The sequence below is a fragment of the Tupaia chinensis genome, unplaced genomic scaffold (assembly GCF_000334495.1).
Source record: "Tupaia chinensis unplaced genomic scaffold, TupChi_1.0 Scaffold000009_1, whole genome shotgun sequence".
Lineage (NCBI taxonomy): Eukaryota > Metazoa > Chordata > Mammalia > Scandentia > Tupaiidae > Tupaia > Tupaia belangeri.
The window spans coordinates 3110969-3123043 of record NW_006159439.1 but is presented as its reverse complement, the minus strand read 5'-3'; positions in this window follow the sequence as shown (position 1 = coordinate 3123043).

Below are 12075 nucleotides of genomic sequence, written 5' to 3'. Positions count from 1 at the left end.
GAACACCTTCATATTCTACCCCATAACAGGACTGTAAATTGTAGGCTGCCCTAAAGAGATGCTGGTTGTGCTAGAGAGGATCTGTCAGTGTAATAGACGGGCGTTCCATAAAGTTCCTGGACAGTGGCATTTTAACTTGCTCTGGCTCTGAAAATCACTAGCTTCAAAGACAGCTCCATCTCTCTTTGAAGAGAAATCAAAGATGTGAAGTGTGAACAAACAACTGACTACATAAAATTCATTTTACTTGTACTTGAAATAATATATTTAGGGATAATATAAGTGCCATGAACTTTTGATCTACTAAAAATGGAGCTACCAAAAAAACAGAAAGATGAAAAACAAATAGTTTTAAGCCATGGGATATTTTTACAAGCTTTTTTCTTTTACGATAGAGTTAATTAATGAGTTCATTGATGAGTTATACTTGTTATGAACCAGAAAATGACATTTTTAATGTAGGAATAAAGAATAAGTCACTATATCTTTTCTGAAGATTTTTTAAAAAGAGATCAGCAATTCTGAGGTAAATATTTTATCATAATTATGTAAGCTTTCTGAATCTCATTTATATGTATATTTTCTTCTTAAAAATTTTCATAGGATGCAAATGATCTCCAGAAAGTGGCAGAGAGAAGGCAAAAACATTTGCCAGTGGAGCTTAGACACACTGCAATCCTTTCTGTTTTTCTCCATCCTGTTGGGATTTATAGCACACATGTACATGTGCCTGGCATGTTTCTCAAGCTATAAGGACTAGGATTTGAACTGTGGTCTGTCATGTGGGATCTGGTTTCTCTTAACCACCAGTTATGTGGCAACCAAAAGTATATTTAGTTGGTTTTTAAGCCTGTTTTTGACTGGAAATTTAAGAAATCAATTTACAATGTGATTTGAAAGACATAGTGTTGTAATGTGGAGGACATAGTCTATTTCTAAAAAGAAGTAGTTTGTATATACTCTTGTATATTTTTCTGGCGTATGAAAAATTGTACAATTTAAATAACAAAAAGTAGGCTGATTGACATTAACTTGTGGCCTTTGTAGCTGAGCAGATCCCTGTTGATAAGCACATTGTCCCAAGTCATAGCAATATTTGGGAAGGGAAGCCTACATATTGTATCGGTCGAAATGACTTATGATAGTTTGTTCATAGGGATCAATAGGAAAGCTAAATGAGACAGAAGGATTTCAATAATTGCACAGTTCATTTATACAAAATGAAGAAATAGCCTTTGTTTCAGAAAAACACAATTGAGGTGGAAGAGAGAAAGGAATGCTTATCTGAACGAGCCAGCTTGTCTTCCTCGTGTTCTACACTCACGGTCTGCACACTCGGGATTTCCACCATTTCATAGCTTTGTCTGTCTAGGATGTGATGGGGTCCAAGTATTTAATTTGGAACAAGACTTACTTTCTAAATTTATTTTGCGGACTTATAATAAGAGCATGTTTACCATGTGTTTAATGCTAACTTTTTCCTCAGGTTCTAAGCAATCCATAATAGATTTAAGCAGTATTCCTTTTTATAAAGAAGTGAACAGTATAATTATTTCTCTGGTTTTGTGAAACTTAAATATTGTTTGATAGTTACAAGCAATAGTACCTAACCAACAGAGATAGAGAGAGAGAAAGAGAACACCCTCCACTGGCACGTGGTCATGTTGCTGTAATCCTTTCTCATCTACTTTTTCATCCAATCAGGACTTGGGACACACATGCACATACACACACGTCTGATGTGTTTTTCAAGCCACTGGACCAGGATGTGAACCACCACTGGCCATCTGGGATCTGGTTTCCAACACACAGCATGTAACCACTGCACTGTGAAGTTGCCCCCATTCTGACTCTTCTGAATAGTGACATTTAGATGTCATATTTTTGTTTAATCTAAATATTATTTCCTTTAAAATTAATGGTATACAAAATTCTATCATACTATATACCTATTTTGTATAATACAGTATGATAATAGAATTATTGACTATATCATTGTAATAAAATATTTTATAATCCTCTAAAAAATTCACTGAAATTTGAGAGAACAGACTTGGGTTCAGATTTGGCGTGGGGCGCAGACCATGCTCTGCTGTCCCTATCATACCATGATACAGCCGGAAGACCTCCTCTATCATGGTCACTTGGCCTTAGACCCATGAACAATAAGCTGAGTGAACTTCTACTCTCTAAAATTAGGCATATTTGTGTATTTTCATTTATTAGCAATGAAATGGGCTAGAATAAGAGTCTCTGTATAAGGACATTTATACTGAGCACCACAGTATTAAAAATAAGGTTTTAAAACCATGTCTATAGAAATAAATTATTGTCAAAATAGGAAATACATAAATGTTCAACTTAATAATAGGTTCAGAAGTGTTCATAGAATTTTTAAAAAGAGGTTTTTTAAAAGCGAATGTGGACGTAGGAAATACAAAAATGAAAATGGACTCTAGATAAGCACCGCAGATTACTATGAGACTGAAGTTTGAAGAAAAGAAGTAATAACATCAATAAATACAGTCACATTAAAGAGTAACAAAAGGTTATGGCTCACATTATACATTAAGAAATTCTTCATTCAATTTCCTTTAGAAAAGTCAAATCTCGTGAACAGTACTCGAGTTCCCCATCCCCAACCTTCTTTCAGTCGTAGTAGCTCTATATAACTTTTCAGTTCTAATACTTAAAAATTATCTAAGATGATTTCATTAATAGCATATAAGAAGTTTTTTTTTTTTTCAAATATTGTTTAACTCAATTAAATTTCTTCAGAGAGTTTTGCCTTAGAAAACATGAACTTACTGGGAAGAGAAAGAGAGATAAAGAGACAGAGACAGTGAGAGGGAAAGTGGGAAATTACCCCCAAAGAGGGATAGCCACTCCACAATCCCTTCTCCTCTATTTTCTCCCAGGATCTTGGAAATGCACATACTTGTGCCTGATCTGAGTTTTAAGTCACTGGGTCCAGGACTCGAACCACAGTTGGCCATGTGGGAGTCCAGCAACATAACTACTGCATCATCTACTGACCCCTCAATAAGAATTTAATAAATAAGTAAACAAACATCTTGACTTCAAAATGTCAGATTTCCATGTATGTTATAAAGTATTGCAGAAGTTCACATCAAAGATATCCAGTGTGGTGGCCAGAAGAGGGCGTAGTGGTTAAGATGCTGGACTCCCACCTATTCAACCATGATTTTTTTTTTTTTTTGAGAGATTTTCACTGTAGGGCACGTGCGCTCGCCAGGCAGACAGAGAGAGACATAGAGACAGAAAGCGAGAAATCACCCCCCAGGGGGGATGGTCACGCCGCAATCCCTTCTCCTCCATTCTCCTCTCGGGATCTTGGGCACGCACGCACACGCGCCCGGCGTGAGTTTTAAGCCACCGGGTCCGGGACACGAACCGCAGTCGACTACGTGGGAGTCCAGCGACATAGCCATTACGCTAACTGCTGGTTCCCAACCATGATTGAAGTCTGGGACTTGGTGGCTTGCTTTCTCACTTTCCCGCTCCTTTTCTCTGTTTCTCTGTTCAAATAGAAATAATAATGATGATAATAATAAATAATAGAAAAGAAATCCAATGTGTAAGCAATAATCCGCTATAATACTATGTAGCATTAGAATTATGGAAAGGGTAATTTAAGCAACATGCAGTTGTTTAAAATCATGTTATTATCCATTTTCTCTTTGTGGTATATAGTTTAAAGACCGAGATTGTTGTATCACCTACTTGGTATACATTGCTAAGTCCAACACTTGTTACCATGGCAGTGCCTCCATCACTTTTAAAGGACATTTTGACTATAGAGAATTTTTAATTGATAAGTATTTTATTTGCATTTAACACTTGGCATATATCAGTCTATTGCTTTACTGTTTCCAAATTTCTGATGAGAAGTCTGATATTGAGAATATTTTTTGTGACAAATTGCTTTCCTTTTATGGAACTTGAAATGTTCTCTGTGTCTTTGGTTTTCAACAGTTGGATTATAATGTTTTGGTGTAGATTATTCTATTTCTTCATACATGGAGTTTGCTGGCTGTTTGTACTAGAGGACTTCAAATAGTTCATGACAAAGTGGAATTAAAATACAACTTTATTGAACAGCATGTGGTGTAATTGATATGTTGCTGGACTCCCATATAGTCAACCATGGCTCACGTTCTGGACCTGGTGATTTGAGACTCACAATTGGTGCATATGCACGAGTGCACAAGATCCCAAGAGAAGAATGGAAGAAGAAGGATTACAACATGGCTATCCCCATTAGATGTGTGTGTGGGGGGAGGGGGTGATTTTTCACTTTCTGTCTCTTGCTGTCTCTCTAGTGAGTATGTGCAACCTGTAGCAAAAATCTCTCTTAAAAATAAAAGACAAGTTTATTTTCATGCAAACCTTTTTTTGAAATCCTTATATATTGTTTTCATAATACATATTTTTCATGATCTCTTGTATTGGGTTGTTGAAAAAGTCATGATATATTTTTTCTGTTTTTTTTTTTTAATGCAAAAAATGCATCAGGACTTTTCTGACAACCCAATATTTATGTCTTTCATTAAACTTGGGCATGCCTAGTGACTTCCTAATTTTCCATATATACTCAGTTTGTTTTGAGTGCCAATTTTAATATGCGACACCCCCTCCAAATAAAAAAAAGGTAAAACAAAAAAATAAAACACAGAGAGAGTGAAAAAGCAAAGGGGCATAAAAGCTGTTGGTCCCTTAAATTCACTGGAAGTTACTTCACTGAGAAGAGGAGGGGTTCACAACATTGCAGGGAGTTTAAACAACCAACAACTGGGACCAGCAGTTGGCGTAATGGCTATGTCGCTGGACTCCCACATAGTCGACTGCGGTTCACGTCCCAGACCCGGTGGTTTAAAACTCACGCCGGGTGCGTGTGCGTGCATGGAGAATGGAGGAGAAGGGATTGCGGCGTGGCCATCCTCCCCTGGGAGTAATTTCTCGCTTTCTGTCTCTCTGTCTCTCTCTGTCTGGCAAGTGCACGTGCCCTATAGCAAAAACCTCTAAAAAAAAAAAAAAACAACCAACCAACTAGCCTGCATCTGACTCTATCTGTATTTGGATGATCAGAAGCTGCAAACAGTGATCAAACTATAGATCCCAAATATTGGTAGGATAAAATTCTTTTCATACCAATATGGCTACCATAAGCCATGTACAAGCTGCTTCAGGAAAATGTTCACAGCTACCTGTCATAGGGATGAGTGCTAGGGGTTAAGAAACTGTTACTATGCTAAGAGCTGGAATTGACAAATATCGACCACAGATTACTGCCTAAACTTTTTCCTGAAAGTTATAGGCCTTCAATAGACTGCAGATTTTTTAATGTTTACATCAGGCATATCCTATCAGTGTAATTGCTGAGTAGGTGTGCAGACATGTTTTTGGTGTTTCCTACTCTGAATCTTGTCAGAATTTTTTCTCAATTTTTCAGACTGTTTTGCCACTTAGAGTACTCTTGATCAACTGTTATTTATTTATTTATTTATTTATTTCAATGCTTGGAATATATCATCCTACTCTCTTCTGGGCTATATGATATCTGATGAAAAATTCTCTAATAGTCTTACAAAGGTTTCATATATCTGACATGTCACTTTTCTCTTTCTGTATCTAAAATTCTTTGGTCGTTGACATTTGACAATTTGATTCTCTGTGAGGAAATCTGCCTTTGACATCACAGACCTATTGGTGCTCCAAAAATGAATCTAAATTATTCTAATTCTGTTAGGACTTGAGTCAAGCATGACAGAGACAAGTCTCTGAAAAGCTGGAATATTGGATGCACATTCTTCTCCTCTTTTGATCTGAAGGAAAAAGCCACAAGATATGCTGAGTTACACTGGCTTGGGAGAGGAGCAGTAGCAAGTAAATTAACATAGCAATCCCTATGTTTCAATGTGGCCATTTGCAACTCTGTACTCACCTGGTGTACTGCAATTTCTTCATTGGTACTTTGAATTCACATAAAGGTATTTTGATCTAGGTTTTGTTTTTACTTTCTTCTCTCTCTGGGGGAATGAGGGCTGAGACTTCCTATTCTACAATCTTGCTGACTCCACTCACCATTTAAGATTTTAAGTAAAACAAAGTGTCTAAAACTTTCATGTTTAAAAAACATGGAAAAAAGTCTTAGAAAAATATGTCAGTTCTTCTAAATTTATATTGGTGTATATACAAAGAATTTCATATCAAGTAAGTTTGATTAAATGAGCTGAAGGAGAATGGAACAAAAATGAATAAAACATAAATCCCAGATTTGAGAAAATTTGCTTATTTTTCACCACATTTAAAATTCAAAGGAATGAAAGAGGAAGGTAAAGAACTAGATACATTTATCAGCTATTTTTATTGCTATTTTAAAAATTTTCACAAACAGTAGCTTCAAATAATACCCTTATTCTGGGGGAGGGTAGAGGTTTTTGCTACAGGGTGTGTGCACTCGCCATGCCAGAAAGACAGAGAGAGAGAGAGACAGAAAGCGAGAAACACCCCCCAGGGAAAATGGCCACCCGGTAATCCCTTCTCCTCCATTCTCCTCTCGGGATCTTGGGTGTTCATGCACACACACTCAGCATGAGTTTAAGCCACTGGGTCCGGGACTTGAACTGTTGTCCACCACATGGGAATCCAGCGACATAGCTATTATGCCAACTGCTGGTCCCCATTTTTAAAAAGATTTAATTAATTGATTAATTAATTATTACTTTTATTTTAAATTTTGCTATAGGGTACCCATGCTCACTGGAGAGTGAGAGTGAGAGAGAGAGAGAGAGAGAGACAGACAGACAGAGAAAAAATATATGAGAAAGCAAACCACCAAGTCCAGGACTTGAATCGTGGCTGGCTATGTGGAAATCCAGCATCTTAACCACCACACCACCTGCTTGCCCCAGTAGCCATTTCTTTTAACCTTAGTTTTTGTAGGTCAGAAATCTAGGTATGGATTGACTCCATCCTCTGTACATGATTTCACCAAATTAAGGAAAGTTTCATATAATAAAATGTGATAATGGAAGTCATATCCCTCCCTCTTTGACATATAATATAAAGTAATCAGGGGAGTAATTACCATATTTGCCAAATGTATTGGCTATAAACATGTCACAGGTTCTGTCTGTACTCAGAAGATTAAAACAGGATTTGAATTGTGGGAAATCTTAAGATGTGTTCAGCACAAGATAGCTTAATTTTCAAATATATCAATATTTTATATCCATGGCAAGATGATATTTTGATTTGTAATTAATTCTTTTAGGAGAAAAAAATTCATAAGTACCTTTGTTCTCTCCACATTATACACTTGGAAGATCACAAAAACAAAGCAGCTGAGGCCAGTAGGTTGCTTAATGGTTTAGGCACCAAACTCCCACATGGCTGGTTGCAGTTTGAATCCCAGACCTGGTAGCTTGAAGTTATGCTGGGTGCTGGGCACATGTGCATAAATGCATCAAATCCCAGAATAGAAGAGAAAGTATTTCAGTGTGGCCATCTACCTGCCCCACCTGGGGGTGATTTCTCACTTCTCTCACTGTATCTCTCTGTCTCTCTCTGGAAAGCGTGTACAATCTATGGCAAAAACAAAGAAAAAATAAAAAACAAACTAGCATAAACCTACCTATTGTTAATCTTTGAAGTAGATGAGCACTTTTAAGTATAGGCTAAATTAAATAAATATAGGACCAGCAGAAGGCTAATGGTTACATTGCTGAACTCCCACATAGTCAACGGAGTTTTAAGTCCCAGACCTGGCAGCTAAGACTTATGCTGGGCACATGTGCATGCATGCGCAAAATCCCAAGAGGAGAATGGAGAGGGTGATTGTGGTGTGACCTATGGAGGTGGGGGGGTGATTTCTCCCTTTCTATCTCTCTGGTGAGTACATGTGCCCCATAGCAAAATATCTCTCTAATAAATAAATACATATATACAGAAAAATAATTTAAATAAACAACTATATAAAATCAAGAGTATAAATAACTATATCATTCTTAAATTCGATTAAATTGCCATGTATAAATCATGTTGTTTTTATGTTAAAATGATAATTCTATTATATCTCTGCAATAGGCGACAAAATTTGGGAGCTGTCATTAGAAGTTTCAAGGCAGCAAGAAAAATCTTGCCAGTCTGAGCTTTTTGGCAAGTCCAGATGCTTCATGGTTTATCATTCTCTGATTTCACTACTAGGTCATTAATGAAGTGTTTATGCTTGAGGCAGAAGTTTATTAATTTAGATCTGATAGTGCAAAGTTATAAGAAAAATTATATATTTAAAAATTTAATGACAAATGCTATTTTTATTTCTTACTTTCCTCATATAAATGATAGTTCTACATGTTAAAAAATTTAAAAAAGAAATCTAAATATTACATTAAAGTACATTTGCTCTTCAATAAACTAAGGTGACTTATGAGATGGTAAGCGTAATCTTTTATGGAGAATAAATCAGCACAGTTATTTAAATTTTTTTATCACATCGCAATATGTTATGGTACTAAATCTTTAATATTTATAAAGATTCAACTGTTAGCTATCAAAAATGAACTATGGGTATATACAAAATTGAAATAACTATTTCAAAAATGAAAAGTTATATCAGGAAACTGGGCATTTGTAGGCATCACAGTAAACGTGAAATTTCACTTTAAAAAGTTCATTCTTTCTGAAAGAGAGAGAGAGAGAGATGAACACCCCAGCATGCTCTTTATGCTATAACCTACCTCGAGCTGCAGCCAGCCCATACTGTGGACCTGTATGTGTATGATTGACATGTAGACAGATGCCCCAGGACACAAAGTTTGAACCTTCTCAGGTGGTGCCATTCGTGTTACCACTTTATGACTATCTGGCCTCACTGGCTTTTTATTTCAACTCATTTATTTCTATGTTACATGACACAACCTGAATAATTATTTTAATTGTAATTCTTTCTTTGACTACATAGAGAAAAATATTCTTTTTTCCCATTGGAGGATATTTTCACCAAGAAAGAAACAAAAGTAGAAGCCAAATTATTATATTGAACTATTTAGTACTACTATTCAAACTGTCTTAAACTTCAGTAAACTTTAAAATATATTGCTTTTAGGAATTTAGGCTTATCTTGGCTTTCAAAATAATTTTTTAATGTGGAATTTCCTCTGCTGTCTACCATATAGGTCATCCATATAGGTCATGATCTTTTTTTTTTTTTCTATAGGGTATGCACGCTCGCCAGAAAGACAGAGAGAGACAGACAGAAAGTGAGAAATCACCCCCAAGGGGGGATGGCCACACTGCAATCCCTTCTCCTCCATTCTCCTCTTGGGATTTTGGGTACATACGCACACCAAGAGGAGAATGGAGAGGGTGATTGTGGTGTGACCTATGGAGGTGGGGGGGTGATTTCTCCCTTTCTATCTCTCTGGTGAGTACATGTGCCCCATAGCAAAATATCTCTCTAATAAATAAATACATATATACAGAAAAATAATTTAAATAAACAACTATATAAAATCAAGAGTATAAATAACTATATCATTCTTAAATTCGATTAAATTGCCATGTATAAATCATGTTGTTTTTATGTTAAAATGATAATTCTATTATATCTCTGCAATAGGCGACAAAATTTGGGAGCTGTCATTAGAAGTTTCAAGGCAGCAAGAAAAATCTTGCCAGTCTGAGCTTTTTGGCAAGTCCAGATGCTTCATGGTTTATCATTCTCTGATTTCACTACTAGGTCATTAATGAAGTGTTTATGCTTGAGGCAGAAGTTTATTAATTTAGATCTGATAGTGCAAAGTTATAAGAAAAATTATATATTTAAAAATTTAATGACAAATGCTATTTTTATTTCTTACTTTCCTCATATAAATGATAGTTCTACATGTTAAAAAATTTAAAAAAGAAATCTAAATATTACATTAAAGTACATTTGCTCTTCAATAAACTAAGGTGACTTATGAGATGGTAAGCGTAATCTTTTATGGAGAATAAATCAGCACAGTTATTTAAATTTTTTTATCACATCGCAATATGTTATGGTACTAAATCTTTAATATTTATAAAGATTCAACTGTTAGCTATCAAAAATGAACTATGGGTATATACAAAATTGAAATAACTATTTCAAAAATGAAAAGTTATATCAGGAAACTGGGCATTTGTAGGCATCACAGTAAACGTGAAATTTCACTTTAAAAAGTTCATTCTTTCTGAAAGAGAGAGAGAGAGAGATGAACACCCCAGCATGCTCTTTATGCTATAACCTACCTCGAGCTGCAGCCAGCCCATACTGTGGACCTGTATGTGTATGATTGACATGTAGACAGATGCCCCAGGACACAAAGTTTGAACCTTCTCAGGTGGTGCCATTCGTGTTACCACTTTATGACTATCTGGCCTCACTGGCTTTTTATTTCAACTCATTTATTTCTATGTTACATGACACAACCTGAATAATTATTTTAATTGTAATTCTTTCTTTGACTACATAGAGAAAAATATTCTTTTTTCCCATTGGAGGATATTTTCACCAAGAAAGAAACAAAAGTAGAAGCCAAATTATTATATTGAACTATTTAGTACTACTATTCAAACTGTCTTAAACTTCAGTAAACTTTAAAATATATTGCTTTTAGGAATTTAGGCTTATCTTGGCTTTCAAAATAATTTTTTAATGTGGAATTTCCTCTGCTGTCTACCATATAGGTCATCCATATAGGTCATGATCTTTTTTTTTTTTCTATAGGGTGTGCACGCTCGCCAGAAAGACAGAGAGAGACAGACAGAAAGTGAGAAATCACCCCCAAGGGGGGATGGCCACACTGCAATCCCTTCTCCTCCATTCTCCTCTTGGGATTTTGGGTACATACGCACATGCGCCCAGTGTGAGTTTAAGTCACCAGGTCTGGGACTCAAGTTGCAGTTGACTACATGGGAGTCCAGTGACAAAGCCATTACGCTAACTGCTGGTCTCAATATATGTCATTTATCTATATGCTTTCTCAGTGTCTAATTTCCAGACTCTTTCTCTTTCTATTTTCCCCTATTTTTCCCTTTATCACTAGGAACAAATTTAAAAATCTCTCTTAGGACATGTGGTTATGGAATTACTCACTGTGGCTGTTGATATATATTGGTCCACTTTAGACAATACAATGTTAATCAGATTCTACTGGAACATTTTAAAGTTTCTTTTTTTTTTTCTTTTCTTTTCTTTTTTTTTCTTTTTTTTTTTTTTAGAAGTTTTTGCTACAGGGCGTGTGCTCGTCAGAAAGACAGAGACATAGAAAGCAAGAAATTACCCCCCAGGGGGGATGGCCATACCACAATCCCTTCTCCTCCATTCTCCTCTTGGGATCCTCGGAATGCATGCACACATACCCAGTGTGAGTTTAAGCCACCGGGTCCAGGACTCGAACCGCGATTGACTACATGGAAGTCCAGCGACATTGCCATTGCACCAACTGCTGGTCCCAAGTTTATTTATTTCTTTTTTTCTGAGACAGAGAGAGAGAGAGAGAGGGAGACTCCCAAGAGAGAGAGAGACTCCCAAGAGTGTCTTCACACTGCTTTCCACCCTCTGCCTCAGCCTTTTAAGTCAAGAGGATGCATACACACCCTCAAGAGTTACAGGGAGACCCTGGATTCTCCCCATGTGGCTTCAGTATCACAGAACTTTGCACTACCCTGTGCAACCACAGTTGGCCTCCGTCGAAATATTAACTCAAAGTTTTAGGTTTATTTATATTTTTAACTAAACCTTTGACAAGTGTCTTCATTAGGAAAAACTACCATTTGTGAGAGCTTCCATAAGGGATAGATATTTTTCCCTGCCTTTCTTCTCACTGGTAATAGATGACAAAATCTTTTCAGATGTCTTCCTCTGCCAGTATAGCCCATGCAGAAAGCAACTCTGATTCTCCTTCTAGCTCCAGAAGTCAGTCTGTGTCTCAGGATCATGCTCGTCCTCTATTTGATGATTGTTCAGGATTTGGCATGACATGATTCAGACTGATGAGCCTGACTGCTGGTTAGTTGTCTCTGGAA